At 40.5% G+C, this 16951-nt stretch overlaps 1 long non-coding RNA gene across 1 annotated transcript; it reads right to left on the minus strand.

Annotated features, from left to right (window-relative positions):
* Positions 1-9521: 9521 nt before the first annotated feature.
* On the minus strand, positions 9522-10129 carry LOC120717702. Its single transcript, XR_005692265.1, has 2 exons — positions 9947-10129; positions 9522-9708 (listed from the first exon to the last, which is right to left on the minus strand). It is a non-coding gene; the product is annotated as an uncharacterized LOC120717702 (long non-coding RNA).
* Between the last annotated feature and the right edge of the window lie 6822 nt (positions 10130-16951).

Raw genomic sequence — 16951 nt, forward strand, 5'->3', positions numbered from 1 at the left:
CTGGGCTGTGAGCTATCGTTCCTTCTGTTCCGACCATCCCCTTTTGACCCCACTTCTGACTCCCCTCAATGCTCACTATAAAATCCAATCATATATGATTAACTTTATCCTATTAAGAGGTCCCATATTACTCTTTGGAAACAGCCTCAATAGAGTTGTTTTTTCACCCTCTCTACGGGTAATTGTGTGGCTGTTATATTTTTTTGCAGATTTTTTTCATTTAACAATAAATTTAGACCTGTTATTGCCAACTCTATATAGGTATGGAGGAAAATAGAACCATGGTTAGGTGGTCCAGTGAAATTTTGTAGAAGTTCATCACTTTGGCATAATTTGACGTTACTGTGTGGTAGCCAACCAGTTGTTCAATCGTCTTGGTTTCCACTCGGGATAAACCTGTTTGATGATCTATTCGATGCCCAAGGCCTTCATTTATTTCAGAACTTAAGGACACGTTTTTCCCTTCTTGCATGTTCTTACTTTGTGTATCTGCTCAGATCAGATTTAAAAGCATATAGTGTCCCCTAGGACTCTCCTATCTCTTCTCATAACATGCTCGAATGGATCTTGCCTAACTCTGGCAGACCTTCTGGTTCCATAATCTACAACAAATTAGGTGAACATGGTGTAAAGCCCCTGCCCATTGAATCTATTTGGTTTAGGGAACTGGGAGAATTGCAGGTTAATATAGACTGGGATACAGTGTGGTCTATATTATTGCTAATATATATTGTAATATATCTACAGGGAGTGCAGAATTATTAGGCAAATGAGTATTTTGTCCACATCATCCTCTTCATGCATGTTGTCTTACTCCAAGCTGTCTAGGCTCGAAAGCCTACTACCAATTAAGCATATTAGGTGATGTGCATCTCTGTAATGAGAAGGGGTGTGGTCTAATGACATCAACACCCTATATCAGGTGTGCATAATTATTAGGCAATGTCCTTTCCTTTGGCAAAATGGGTCAAAAGAAGGACTTGACAGGCTCAGAAAAGTCAAAAATAGTGAGATATTTTGCAGAGGGATGCAGCAGTCTCAAAATTGCAAAGCTTCTGAAGCGTGATCATCGAACAATCAAGCGTTTCATTCAAAATAGTCAACAGGGTCGCAAGAAGCGTGTGGAAAAACCAAGGTGCAAAATAACTGCCCATGAACTGAGAAAAGTCAAGCGTGCAGCTGCCAAGATGCCACTTGCCACCAGTTTGGCCATATTTCAGAGCTGCAGCATCACTGGAGTGCCCAAAAGCACAAGGTGTGCAATACTCAGAGACATGGCCAAGGTAAGAAAGGCTGAAAGACGACCACCACTGAACAAGACACACAAGCTGAAACGTCAAGACTGGGCCAAGAAATATCTCAAGACTGATTTTTCTAAGGTTTTATGGACTGATGAAATGAGAGTGAGTCTTGATGGGCCAGATGGATGGGCCCGTGGCTGGATTGGTAAAGGGCAGAGAGCTCCAGTCCGACTCAGACGCCAGCAAGGTGGAGGTGGAGTACTGGTTTGGGCTGGTATCATCAAAGATGAGCTTGTGGGGCCTTTTCGGGTTGAGGATGGAGTCAAGCTCAACTCCCAGTCCTACTGCCAGTTTCTGGAAGACACCTTCTTCAAGCAGTGGTACAGGAAGAAGTCTGCATCCTTCAAGAAAAACATGATTTTCATGCAGGACAATGCTCCATCACACGCGTCCAAGTACTCCACAGCGTGGCTGGCAAGAAAGGGTATAAAAGAAGAGAAACTAATGACATGGCCACCTTGTTCACCTGATCTGAACCCCATTGAGAACCTGTGGTCCATCATCAAATGTGAGATTTACAAGGAGGGAAAACAATACACCTCTCTGAACAGTGTCTGGGAGGCTGTGGTTGCTGCTGCACGCAATGTTGATGGTGAACAGATCAAAACACTGACAGAATCCATGGATGGCAGGCTTTTGAGTGTCCTTGCAAAGAAAGGTGGCTATATTGGTCGCTGATTTGTTTTTGTTTTGTTTTTGAATGTCAGAAATGTATATTTGTGAATGTGGAGATGTTATATTGGTGTCACTGGTAAAAATAAATAATTGAAATGGGTATATATTTGTTTTTTGTTAAGTTGCCTAATAATTATGCACAGTAATAGTCACCTGCACACACAGATATCCCCCTAAAATAGCTGAAACTGAAAACTACTTCCACAAACATTCAGCTTTGATATTAATGAGTTTTTTGGGTTCATTGAGAACATGGTTGTTGTTCAATAATAAAATTATTCCTCAAAAATACAACTTGCCTAATAATTCTGCACTCCCTGTATATTTGAGGGACACATAGCATGTTTAGCATTTTTTCAGCTGTCCATTTTGCTTTTCCAATTTTTCTATTTAAGTTATTACAATTGTGCTAAATCATACTATTTCTGCTATTTTATAAGATTTGTGCTAAATATAGTATTTCTACCAAATATATTATTTCTGATTAATCATAGTTTTTCTACCAAATCATAGTCAAAGGAGCTTGCAAAGAAAAGCGTCTTGACTTCTTTAAGTTGCTTGAAGACGTTTCACCTCTCATCCGAGAAGCTTCTTCAGTTCTAAGGTCAAAAGTTGGCGAGTCCCAGATTTAAACCTAGTGGGAGTGTCCCCCCACAGAGCAACAAAAGGCAAGTGACCTTATGCTAGCAGTCCACTTCGTGCCATTTGCGTAAAAATACAATACTGTCATTACAGTGGTCATTATTAATCTAATTTTGATGTATACTGTTTAGAACTTTTACTCAAAACTGTTATACGTTATTGTTTAAAACGTGTCGTATATTCGTACAAATTAAGATAATCTTACCTCGGACAAAATGGAGATCATCCACTGCTGAAGCGTGTATGTCCTGCACCAAAAAGCAGTTCATTTGCATTTATTTATTCCATTAAACACTTCTGTGAAAATCAACTAGGTGTTTGTTAAAATAAAAATTTGAAAATTTTGAATCAGTTGTTTTCTCATAAATGTACTAAATAACCATACACAAAGAACTTTGACATTTTGGTAACCTTATTATGCAGTTCCAAAAGGTTCATTCTCCCCATCTGGACCAGAGGCGGAGCCAGACATTTGAAACACCCGGGGCTTAGCCCTAAAGGGTAGTATGCATGTGGGAGTTGTTTTTTTTTGGGGGGGGGGGGTTGTTAAAAATGACTGAAAGATTAATTGGCTCTGTTTTGAGTTTTGTTCAAAAAAGAATGACTTCATATAGGGAAAAATATATATCACATGTGCAGGAAAACCTTAAACTAGTTTTTTAATTAAGCAGCAAGGCAGAACAAAGTCGGGGCTGTATCAAGACACGGTGACTACACCCCAATTCAACCAGACCCAGAACTGATCCGGAATTAAAACAGGACTACAACAGTTCACAATAAGGACTACTGAGGACTTAACCAAGACAAAACCAGAATCAGAAACTGCTGGGAGAAAAAGATGGATGGTATACCCCATTCAGTTCTGTAAATATCTGGTTGGACACCATATTTCTGGAATTTTTAGGGACAAATACTGCAACCTCAATTGTCTGAATTTGGAAATTTAAAAAAATTAAGCACATTCAGGCATTTATAGGTTTAAGGCACGCTTGCAATAAAATAGACCTTTCTTCATACATAAATATACAATTACTGTATCTCTGCATAGCCAAGAAAACTTAGTCTGTGTTTTATTATAATGTTACCTAATTCATGCACAAATAGCAAAAAAAAAAGTAAAAAAAACTAAAAATAAACTATTGTTCCAATTACTAATAACCATTACTCCAAAACCATGCATAAAAAGAAAAGAATAATGTTTTTATTTCTCCTTTAAAAGAATTACCGTGCTTGGATGGATAAACACTTGAAACAAAGTGAACTGAACACTGTGCTGTAAAACAAAATGGAACAAGTTAATCGCCTACCAGCAGATCTCTCTCACCTGCACGCCGCTTTGTGCTTGTTTCAGCCATCTTCACACTGAAACACTGAAAGGTCAAGGAAAGCAGGGGTGTTAAAGCTCCTTTAGCAGTCCCTGGAGGTGGATGGAAGTCCTGCATGTTCACAGCTACTAATTTAAAAACATTTTCGTTAATGTGAAAGTATTTTTATTGTCTTGTAATTTAAAAAAATAATAATAATAACGAGGTGTAGTATTTGGGACTTCTGGATAAATCTATGCATATAACAATGTAAGCCAACCACCATTCTTTTAAATCAAATTTCAACGCAGATGTGAGAAAGTTGATGATGATTTATTCTTCTTTCACTGGGTCCTTTTTGTCTGTGATTTGCTTTTTTACTGTCATTATTAATCATAAAAATGGAAACAAGCTAGCAAACTTTACTAAGCAACAGTGTTGGACTATATCTGTGTGAAATAAGTGTGTCTCAAAGCAGGGGTGGAGCCAGACATTTTATACACCCGGGGCTTAGCCCTAAAGGGTAGACACGGTATCAAGACACGGTGACTACACTCCAATTCAACCAGACCCAGAACTGATCGGGAATTAAAACAGGCCTACTTTAGGACTTAACCAAGACACTGAAAATCATCATAGACCTGCACTACACTTATTTTTTTAATTCTACCAAAGTCCACTATTTAGATTGAGAAAAGTTTATATAATTATTTAGCCTTGTTGTGCAAACAAGCCTACATAACTTAATAAATATAGAATTTGAAAAATAACAAACCTAAAAAGTTACACTAGGTACTAGATACATGAGTACCTATGATATGGTGATACTTTTGGTAAACGACCATTTGACTAACATATGTGTCTCACCTGCTCTTGTTCCATCTCTGTTCTGTCCTCGTTCTCCTCTCTCTCCCTCTCTGCTCCTCTCTCTCCCTCTCTGCTCCTCTCTCTCCCTCTTTGTGCTGACAATCAAGCCAAACACCAACATCATCAAATATACAGTTGAAACCAGATATTTACAAACTCTTCAGATAAAAACACTTTTTTAATCGTGAATCATCAAATCAGACTAAATGTTTATTTTTTTTGATTGATAAATATAAAAATCATATTTGTTCAATTTAAGAGTAAAGTGAGAAACTATCTGTATTTCTTAATTGCAAATGGCACCAAATTGTATTCAAAATTGAGCCACACTTATGGAGCTCCACAGTTCTTTTCATGGTGTTTTGGTTGACATCTCTTGATTTTCCCATGTAAAAGAAACAGGCTCTGTTTTCCATCCACAGGTGTGCCACCAATAGGGCTGCCACAAACGATTATTTTGATAGTCGACTAGTCACTGATTATTTTTTCGATTAGACGTGAAACATAACACTTATATAACTATCATTAGCTCACAGCTTATAGTGTTTAAGGTCTGTGATAACTAAAATAAAGACAAGATGACAGTTTATTAAACTTTTAATGAAATTTGCAGATTGTCTTGGTGGAGTTTAATAAACTCAGCCATCTGCTCCTTGCTATCTAAAATATAACAGGACACCGGAGTAGATTCTCAATCATCTCACACTTCTGTTTAATCAGTTTTCTGTTTGACGTTTATTCAGCTGTGTGAAAACTATAACTTTAATCTCAGCCAAACCGATTTATTCAGGAACAAATAAAACACTGAAAAAAGCCAAAGAGTAACATTTTCAAGTTATTTAAGTGACTTATATATCATGTTTAACCTGAGTAGCGATAGAACGCGGGGGGTTTGGAAACGATGTCCCGGCGGTAGTTCGCTGTTTTCACCAGCTCTAGTGAGCCGGCTAGTGATCGAGCTGGTGCGTAACAGTCGTCTCCAAAAACGTCGGAGCACTTTTGCTAATACTAGCTGCCGTCATAGGTCGTGTCCAAATTCATGGGCTGCATCCTCCTGAGGCCGCATTTGTAGACCGATTACATCACAGCGACGTGCCGAAGGCTATTCAAATTCGTAGACTGCTCCGAATGCAGCCGACAAATGCGTCCTCCTTTTCCCCGAATTTGAAGGATGGGTCGGGTGTGTCCTTCGTGGCCCACCATATCCCAGAATTCATAGCGCGGCCCAGCCAAACTCCAGTTTCCAGCAATGGCGGCCGCTACTAAGTTTTAAAATTACTCATACTAATCTTTCTGGGTCACAAAATAAACTTTTAACATATTTTCAGGCAAGAATGTAGCTGTGTAAACATCAAATATCTGCTCGGTTTATCAAGATATCGCATATTTGCCAAAGTGCTTCGACGTTTTCGGAGACGTCTGCTACCCACCACACTGAAAAAAGTCTAACATGCAGTCATTCATTCAATCTAATAAGTGCCATTCAAAACAGAATAAAATCATTGATTTGATTGTGAAACCCTTTCTTTTTGCATTTTAAAATACCACTTTTGATTTGGATGAAACTAAATATCTGTACAAAGGACACAACGCAAAGTTTTTGATTTCTCTCAAAACATATATTTCTTTTCATGTTGAACAGATAATATCTTTAATTTGAGTCAAAGTGATTTGCACTTGAACACGCCCACCAGAAATAGACCGGGACCCATTTTTATTCTGCATGGCTGCTGGAAACATCGTGTCACATCTTTGATTAATTTCATCTGAAAATAAACGTAAGTAAAGCCAAGTGTGTTACAAAAGCTTTTATAATTTGTATTGCCAAAATTGCAGAAAATAACCCCATTTAAGCTGGGTCGACAGCCACCCCTAATTTTTGCATGATTGTAGCTGCTAGCTATAAGCTAGCTAGCTATCCTGTGCAACGTTAGAACTGGTTACCAGAAACCGACCATCACAGTCGGGAATGCAAGTTAGGCAAAAAGCCGTTTTTTACCAGTATACTAACTAGCTAGAGTTACCACGATGCATCGGTGGTGGATACAGCTAGCTAGCATAAGTTCATAGTTCATAACATTCATAGTATAACTCCGTGCTCCGCTTCGTTTGAATGTTTCTGGTGAGCTCGCGGTTTCTAGACACAAGCTTGTGTTTGTGCGCGCACGTTTGTCTCTCTTCATATAAATATCTGTGTGTTATGTGTGTGTACACCGAGCGCAAAAGATAATTATTAATGTGCATGATTTAGAGACAGAAATAACACGCCAGCATATAAGATCAATGACATAAGACTAATTCCTTCAATTGACTTTCAGGCGCGGCTCGGAAAAATGTGCATTTTCTGAAGAAATTGTAATTTTAACAGCAAAAAATTGACCCTATGCCAAACTTAGTCGCTAATGGCTGGTCTGTAGACTGTTTGGTATGTCATGTTACGTATTTCTTGGTTTTTCTATGTAATGTGCTTTATAGAGAAGTAACATTATTCTTTTTTTTTCTGTATGCTTTCAGAACCACAGATCGCTCCATCCATTCCATGGCTGAAGCATACGTTTTCATTTAATCTGAACAGGTATCATTTTGCATTTACACTGCACATCCTTTTTAAACATTTCATAATAATCTAGACTCTCCCTCATTATCCTCTCATTCACCTTGCTGATGTGTTGAGGACTTGATAAAAGAATACATGGTATGTCCATATCTGTTCTGTCTCTACATGAGATGCAGTCTCTTGATGTAAATTTGACAACTCTGCTATTAAATGCAGTGATTAATGTAGGACAGCAACGATTAATCAACTCATCAAGTTAATATCTTAGGGTTCTGTATTGTTTTCTTTTTTTTTTCTTGGGCTTTGTGGAACACCCCATGCAGCAGACTGTGACAGCACTGAGCAGCTCCTTCAGTGGGAGACTGCGGCACCCACGGTGTGGGACGGAGAGATTTCGCAGGTCTTTCCTCCCCACTGCTGTCAGACTCCATAATAAAGACTTTAACTGATCAAGCACACACATCCATACATATGCAATAATACTAAGTGCAATAATCCTTTCTGTCATCGTTGTATTTTTTACTCAGTTGTACAGTGGGGCAAAAAAGTATTTAGTCAGCCACCGATTGTGCAAGTTCCCCCACCTAAAATGATGACAGAGGTCAGTAATTTGCACCAGAGGTACACTTCAACTGTGAGAGACAGAATGTGAAAAAAAAAAAATCCATGAATCCACATGGTAGGATTTGTAAAGAATTTATTCGTAAATCAGGGTGGAAAATAAGTATTTGGTCAATAACAAAAATACAACTCAATACTTTGTAACATAACCTTTGTTGGCAATAACAGAGGTCAAACGTTTACTATAGGTCTTTACCAGGTTTGCACACACAGTAGCTGGTATTTTGGCCCATTCCTCCATGCAGATCTTCTCGAGAGCAGTGATGTTTTGGGGCTGTCGCCGAGCAACACGGACTTCCAACTCCCGCCACAGATTTTCTATGGGGTTGAGGTCTGGAGACTGGCTAGGCCACTCCAGGACTTTCAAATGCTTCTTACGGAGCCACTCCTTTGTTGCCCAGGCGGTGTGTTTTGGATCATTGTCATGTTGGAAGACCCAGCCTCGTTTCATCTTCAAAGTTCTCACTGATGGAAGGAGGTTTTGGCTCAAAATCTCACGATACATGGCCCCATTCATTCTGTCCTTAACACGGATCAGTCATCCTGTCCCCTTGGCAGAAAAACAGCCCCATAGCATGATGTTTCCACCCCCATGCTTCACAGTAGGTATGGTGTTCTTGGGATGCAACTCAGTATTCCTCTTCCTCCAAACACGACGAGCTGAGTTTATACCAAAAAGTTCTACTTTGGTTTCATCTGACCACATGACATTCTCCCAATCCTCTGCTGTATCATCCATGTGCTCTCTGGCAAACTTCAGACGGGCCTGGACATGCACTGGCTTCAGCAGCGGAACACGTCTGGCACTGCGGGATTTGATTCCCTGCCGTTGTAGTGTGTTACTGATGGCGACCTTTGTTACTTTGGTCCCAGCTCTCTGCAGGTCATTCACCAGGTCCCCCCGTGTGGTTCTGGGATCTTTGCTCACCATTCTCATGATCATTTTGACCCCACGGGATGAGATCTTGCGTGGAGCCCCAGATCGAAGGAGATTATCAGTGGTCTTGTATGTCTTCCATTTTCTGATGATTGCTCCCACAGTTGATTTTTTCACACCAAGCTGCTTGCCTATTGTAGATTCACTCTTCCCAGTCTGGTGCAGGTCTACAATACTTTTCCTGGTGTCCTTCGAAAGCTCTTTGGTCTTGGCCATGGCGGAGTTTGGAGTCTGACTGTTTGAGGCTGTGGACAGGTGTCTTTTATACAGATGATGAGTTCAAACAGGTGCCATTCATACAGGTAACGAGTGGGGGACAGAAAAGCTTCTTACAGAAGACGTTACAGGTCTGTGAGAGCCAGAGATTTTCCTTGTTTGAGGTGACCAAATACTTATTTTCCACCCTAATTTACGAATAAATTCTTTACAAATCCTACCATGTGGATTCATGGATTTTTTTTTTCACATTCTGTCTCTCACAGTTGAAGTGTACCTCTGGTGCAAATTACTGACCTCTGTCATCATTTTAAGTGGGGGAACTTGCACAATCGGTGGCTGACTAAATACTTTTTTGCCCCACTGTAACTGCTCAGACAAGAAGCACAGAAAGCTCACAGTTCAGTTATTGAATGATTTGTTTTAATTTTCAGATTAACAGCAAGATGGTTTGAATTCTGATAAAACTGCTCTTTGTGTTTTCTTTAGCTCACGAAAGCATCCAAATACCACCCCCATTCAATGCGAGGAGAGCTGCAGCTCCTGCTGACGCACCGATTACCACTCCAACAGGTAAATCTTGCTGAGCTGCAGGTGAGAAACAGGTGTGAGGTGTCAGCTGTCAGGTAGGTGATGAGTGAAGAACAGAACAGAATCCATTTCCTCTTCAAACTGCTGTCAGACATTATCTACTGCACTCTGATCACATCACTCAGACCAGCTGCTTTCTACAAAGTCTCATCAACAACATCTTTAGAAACAAACATCAACAACCAGGAAGCAGCTTCACCTCTGATCACACACACACTCAACTCTACTCACTCACCTGGAGGAACAACAACACTCAGTGTGATGCTGCTGATGAGCTTCTCTTGGTTTATTCCTCTCTGCATGACACGGCACTCGTACGCTCCAGCGTCATTAATCGTCATGTCCTTCAGAATCAAAGACACATCTCCATCCTTCATCTGTCTGTCCTGGAGATCCACCCGATTCTTAAAAGATGGATTCTGGTATGATAGAAGAAGTTGCTGACCGTGGTACTTCAAGACATTTTCGTCTGTTATGTCAGATCTGCTTTGAGCTCGACACAGTAGAGTGACAGTTTGACCAGATTCAGCTGTGATGCTTATCGGGTCTAAAAGAGCAAACAGCACAGAGCAGAGAGGTTAAAGAGTCCAACATACAATTAAAGACTTCACAGTGAGGAGCAAGTTTTGCAGCCCGCTGAGCTCTGCTGATCTGGAAATGCAGAAATAAAGTACAACGTAAAGGTGGCACACTGCGACTACTATTAATTATTATCAATCTCACTGTAGACTACAATTGTGAAGGGACACATGAAGAAATCATGCTGCTGTATTTACAGTTTTTATAGGCAAATATTAAATGTACTTTTACATAAGGGGAGAATACAAGCAATAAAAACATTAAAAATCTATATGACTGCATGTTCAACCAGTCACACAAATGTTAAAGATTCCTGATCAGTTCTAATTCAGCTTTAACTTCATCGGCCCTGAGATCAGAGAGATCACATTAGCTACTCATATTCACAGTGGAACTTTTAATATAAAGAGAATTCCACAAGAAATTAATTGTGCATTTAAAGCAAATTCAGTCCCACCTGCAGAGACGAACAGGATGCAGACAGAGAGCAAAGTCCAGCAGAGAGACGCAGATGTCACAGCACACATTTCTGCTTATCTAGCCCACACAGATTATTAGAAATGTCCAACGGATGATGGTATTAAAACTTGACAAGATTCAGGTTTTTTCTTTAACCTCAAAGTGTCAGCCTGTGAGAACCAGTGTGTCCGTTCACAGCAGCTCATTGCCTTTTTCTCTTGAAGAAGGGAGAGTTGTGGGGCTACAACCATCCCATCAAAGGGTCCAACCCAACCCTCTGGGCAGCTTTACGAAGTCTGGAAATTTCAGTAAATTCAAGAATTTCTCCGGTTTCTCAATAGAAGGGAATAAAATGGTGCCGGGCAGGTTAAAAAGGGGACAATGTTAAGAATTAAATACTACACATATAATTTTTTGTTGAAATACCAGCTAGGATATAATATCTCCTATCAATAAATAACTTATACGGGATTAAAAATGCTGGAAAGGAAAGCACAACATCGCAAAGGTTACAAATGTAAATTCTAGATGCCTTCAATGAAAATAATAAAGGTGTTGCATGAAAAAAAAATAAAAAATAAAAAACATAAACTGATTCTGGGGGATCAGGTTGGTGGTTTTCAATGATTTTTCATGAAATGGCCCTTTTAAATAACACAATACTTCTTTGGTTATTGTCCTAAGTGACTTTCTGCTTCTTTTCATTCTTCTTTCACCACATTCATTTGATTTTTAGTTCTTTTCCGGATCCTATTCGGTCTCTTTTTCATAAGGTGCTGTTGCAGTCTGGCAGTGGGAGCAGTGTTACAGGTCAATTGTTTAGGAGGGAGATGGCGAGGGGAAAGAAACTGTTCCTATGTCGGGTGGTCCTGGTCTGCAGGCTTCTACACCGTCTGCCAGAGGGCAGCAGGTCAAAAAGTCTGTGTCCAGGGTGTGAGGGGTCTGTGATGATTTTCCCTGCCCGTTTCCGGGTTCTTGAGAGGTACAGATCCTGGATGGAGGGCAGGGGGGCGCCGATGATCCTTTCTGCTGCCCGTACAGTCCGCTGCAGTCTGCTTCTGTCCTGTTTAGTGGCTGCACCATACCAGACTGTGATGGAGGAGCACAGGACAGACTCAATGACCGCAGTGTAGAACTGGATCAGCAGCTCCTGTGGAAGACTGTACTTCCCCAGTTGTCTCAGGACGTACATCCTCTGCTGGGTCTTTTTGAGGATGGAGTTGATGTTGGTCTCCCACTTCAGGTCCTGGGAGATGGTGGTACCCAGGAACTTGAAGATCTTCACAGTTGACACAGGGCTGTCTGATATGGTGAGGGGGAGCAGAGTTGAGGGATGTCTCCTGAAGTCCACTGCTGTCTCTACAGTTTTAAGAGTGTTCAGCTCCAGATTGTGCTGACTGCACCAGAGTACCAGCCGCTCAACTTCCTGCCGGTATGCAGACTCATCACCATCCTGAATGAGGCCAATGACGGTGGTGTCGTCTGCAAACTTTAGGAGTTTGACAGCCAAGTTATTGGAGGTGCAGTCGTTAGTGTAGAGGGAGAACAGTAGTGGTGAGAGGACACATCCTTGAGGGGCACCAATACTGAGGGACCGCGTTTCAGAGGTGATCTCCCCCAGCCTCACTTGTTGCTTTCTGTCTGTCAGGAAGCTGGTGATCCACTGACAGGTAGCTGAGTTCTGCATGCTTGCCCATGTTTCTTGATAAAAGGAGATAAGTTTACTTAGAGATGGGCCATGAGGACAACAACAAAAGAAAAGTCTGAAGTACATAAGCAAAAATAAATGGTATTGCAAAAAGCCAAAAATCCATCTTTTAAATGTTCTGTGAACATTTTATGTAAATGTGAGCATTAAACCTTCAGTTTATAGAGAGTTTGTGCCATTACTGGATGAAAAATGTAATACAGATGTGCCAAATTCTGTGTCTCACTGTGTGTGTGTGTGTGTGTGTGTGTGTGTGTGTGTGTGTGTGTGTGTGTGTGTGTGTGTGTGTGTGTGTGTGTGTGTGTGTGTGTTGAACATTCATTAATTCTGAAGGTGTTTTCATAGCAGTCAGCTTTTTTTAATGTCTGTAGAGACCGACTATCATGAGAAAGATCGATGGATCTGTTTGTGTCCCGGTTACCCAGAGGTACATTCCTTATGACAGCAGCGGTAATAAGATATGATAGCAGCTGCTGCCAAGGCTCCTCTACCTCAGTCGAGGAAGAGCCTGCAGACTGAATGCAGTTCATGTCTCCTGTCTCCTCTTCTTCTCTATAAAACAGCTCAGTAGTGTGAGTTACTGAAGCACAATGAATAAATGAGGACGTAAAAGATGTTGTGTTTTAGTCTGATGATCTTGAATTTTTAAAATACATTTTCACAGACAGACAAATGTGAACTTTGCCACAGTTGCTGTTCCACATGTATGTAGTGTAACAAGATGGCCCACCTTACTGTATATGCTTTTGTCAAGCAAATACAACTCCAGGCCACACCTCTTGTATTCCAAAGCTTACTGAAGGTTTTCTGATCAACTAACAGGATTTCTAGACAATCTTGTTTTTGAAGCTGGAGAGCTGCAGAATTCAGCTGTGAGATGGAGTGTACATGGTGGGGGTGGCCTTAAAGCATCATGTGGAATTTACCTGTGGGCGACAGGGACACAGACAGAATAACAGATCCCTTAGATGACAATAACTTTAAAAACACTCCCATTACTAACACAACACACACAAAAGAAAACCTGTCTTGCAGAAAAGGTACGAAAAACATTCTGTGCTTAGCAAAACACCAGAAACGAAGAGAATCTGCTTGTGACGAAGAACACATTATGCTTTCATTAAGACATAACAGACTTTATTTAATCCCACACTGGGTCTGCCCTCCTCCTGGTGGGACATGCCCAGAACACCTCGATTGGCTCCTTTAGGTGAGGAGGAGTAGTGACTCTCCTCTGAGTATCTCCCCAATGTCCAAAGGCCTGACGTGTGTTAAACACGCGAATGAAAATGAGCTTACAATTTTTGTCTGCCTTAATAATATGACTGGGATAAGGTGGAGTTGTTGGAGGTCTAATAATATTTCACATCAAGTATTTACAGTAGAAGTTGAAATATATGAATTTGAAAGTATATGAACACATTTGCTCTGGCAACCTTTCAAATTTCTTTTTCAAATGAAATTGAATTGAATTTGGCATAATGTCGCAACAAGTTCTCACTGCTGAGTGAACTCCTCGTCCTCTTTGTGTTTGACTGTCACATTTGGAAACAAAGTGTAACAACCTGAATTTATTTGCTTAAATCTTTTATTTGAAGTTTAAATAAGCAAATATATCCTTCTCAACTGCGGTAATGAACACTTCCATTGAAAGCACTGCAAATACCTAAAAACAGGTCAGTCTGCTCTCACAACAGGCACTGCCAGATATGTACAGGAGCATTACACACCTTTGGCTTGTGTAACTGCTCTGACAGTGTTGTCTATTATACAAATCACAGTTTGCAGGTGAAATGTGACACCCCACTCCAACTCCACCCAAGAAAGAGCCAAAACTATGCAATTGCAAACCCCATGCAGCCTTTTATTGACTTTGGCAGTGAGCTATGCCAAAATTACAAACAAAAGATCTCTAAAGCTCCATAATCTTCCATGCACAAAATAAAAGTCGAACAAAAGACACTTTGCTTACATAAATGTCTACTGCGACAAACAAGAGAAACCAGGTTTCAGGAGAAAAAGTTTCTCACTCCTACAAGGCTGCTGCAGTGTTAAATACAGTGAAACAATACGAGTTGTCCAATTCACAAAACTACTTCCAACTGTTTACAAAGGTCTGGTCTAGCACTCACAACACCACACACAAATTGGCTTCTACTCAGGAACGTTTTGACCTTTTTCACACAGAAACACTCAAAGCTACCAGGAAAAACTCAGGCTGTTTGTTGGGTGGTGGAGGCCAGGAGGGAGGAGCGAGGCGGTTAAAAGCCTGTTCTCCAAGTAATTATCCAGTCCAACCACTCAGCAGGCACCTGTCTCCATCAAGACATGCTTCTCCCTCCCAGGTGTAAAGAGAGAAAGACCCAAATCACATCCTGTGGTGGGACGAGTCATGCATATAAAACCACACACATAGTTAATTCAATAGTGGACACAGATATTATGCTTTGGCAGAAACTTAAACAACTGAGTTAAATCAACACAACTTATTCATGTTCAAATAAACCTGTGCATTTTGTGTTCATAAAACACACTTCATCTAAACGTGTTTGAGTCAAGTTGAGCTTTTAAATTTTAATCCTTCACAATTTTGTCTTTCTATTTCAACAGTATTCAATAACTTTTACCCCAATACTACTTGGTCACTTAAATACTACACGTTGTCTTCATTTTACATAATTTTCAAAGTCTAGACGCTGGTTAACATAAAAAAATTGAATGGATCTACAACAAAAACCATTAATCCTATAGGATAAAGTTGCAGGGGGAAGGCTGGGACACGATAGGTAACAAGGTAGGGTGCACCCTGAACAGCTCATTAGTCCATCACATAGAGACAAACAACTATTTGCACTTACATTCACCGGCAATTTAGAATCACCAATTAACCTAACTCTAATAACTGCATGACTTCTAACTATGGGAGGACACCAGAATACCCAGAGAGAAATCACTGCAAACCAGCCAGATTGTGGAGTTGAACCCAGGCTCTTCTTACTGTGAGGCAACAGCACTAACCACCATTCAAGACTTGATGCAGAGTTTTCAGTACATGTTTGTCCTTGACAGGTTAAACCACAATAAAAAGCAACTAGACAGCGAACTTTTCAGAAGAAATTTTAGTGTGCCTATGCTACTGCCAATGAGTGTAGTTTGCCATTCATACGACTACAGGGAACAAAACGCAGCAGAGCAGCTATTCTCCACCATGAACTATGGTAAAAACCAAACACCGCTCGCGCCTCACAGATGACAGCTTACAGTCTTGTGTAAGGATGAAGTAACTTCGTACAGCCCCGATTTGCAGACATGCACAGAGGTTCAGGAGCAGAAGTCCAAATGTACCACGGCAGACTCGACGATTTTTGCATTAACATGCTTTTTAGCATTTCTTTATTGACCACTTTTCACACATGGTTGCTGTACCCACACAGCCGGCTGTAGCTTTTCAACTCACAGCCCGACACACACCAACACAACAGCCGAGAGAGCACAGACTTTAAGCCGGAGAGATGCCGCTCAGGTGCGTATGCCTCCCCTGCAGTGGCACTGCAGGCCACGCCCTGCCACAAACATCAAACACGTAAAATAAACATTTATCCAGATATTTTGTTAATATTTATTTTTCATTTTTTAGCACCATAGTGCTTTTTTCCAAATATTTTTAAAATTCAGGTCAAGGCTCTGCTACTTCGCTGATTTCAACTATCGCGGGCTCTTTTAGTCAGCAGTTTATAACCCAGAGCAGGACTGGGACAAAAACCGGCCCGGGCATGTTGACTAGAGACCGGCCCACCAGGTATTAAAGCCATAAAGCCTTTGAATGAAAACAAAAGCTGTTGCGACAGTGATGTACACTGTCCTGTTGGTATATGATTTCTCTACATTTTACGTCAGATAAAAACGTTGGTCGTAAGAGTCAGATAATTATTTAATAAAAGCCAGATATTTTAAATGAGAATAAGAAAGAAAAGTATTTTTTTGTGTCCCACTTTCCCTGTTAATGCCCTACCTGGCTGTTCCACATGTATGTAGTGTAACAAGATGGCCCACCTTACTGTATATGCTTTATTTTTCATGCACATGTAGCTTCAGGTCACACCTCTTATATTCCAATGTTTAGTGAAGGTTTTCCGATCGACTAACAGGATTTCTACACAATCTAGTTCTCACTTGTTTTGTTTCTACACTGTAAATACAGCCTGGTATATATTTCTTTCGGAGATCGTGGAACATGTTTGATGGTTACTGTCAGATGTGATGTGTTATTGCATGTGTTAAAAGTTAAAGAGATCCCAGTGATAATGCACAGATATATTTTTGAAGGTGGAGAGCTGCAGAATCCAGCTGTAAGATGGAGTGTATATGGTGGGGGTGGCCTTAAACCTTCATCTGATAACACCTGCTGTCATGTGGGCAAGAGGGACACAGACAGAACAACACATCCTTTAGATGACAATAACTTTAAAAACACCTCCATTACTAACAACACAC

Source organism: Simochromis diagramma, unplaced genomic scaffold (genome assembly GCF_900408965.1).
Source record: "Simochromis diagramma unplaced genomic scaffold, fSimDia1.1 OVJJ01000507.1, whole genome shotgun sequence".
Classification (NCBI taxonomy): Eukaryota; Metazoa; Chordata; class Actinopteri; order Cichliformes; family Cichlidae; genus Simochromis; species Simochromis diagramma.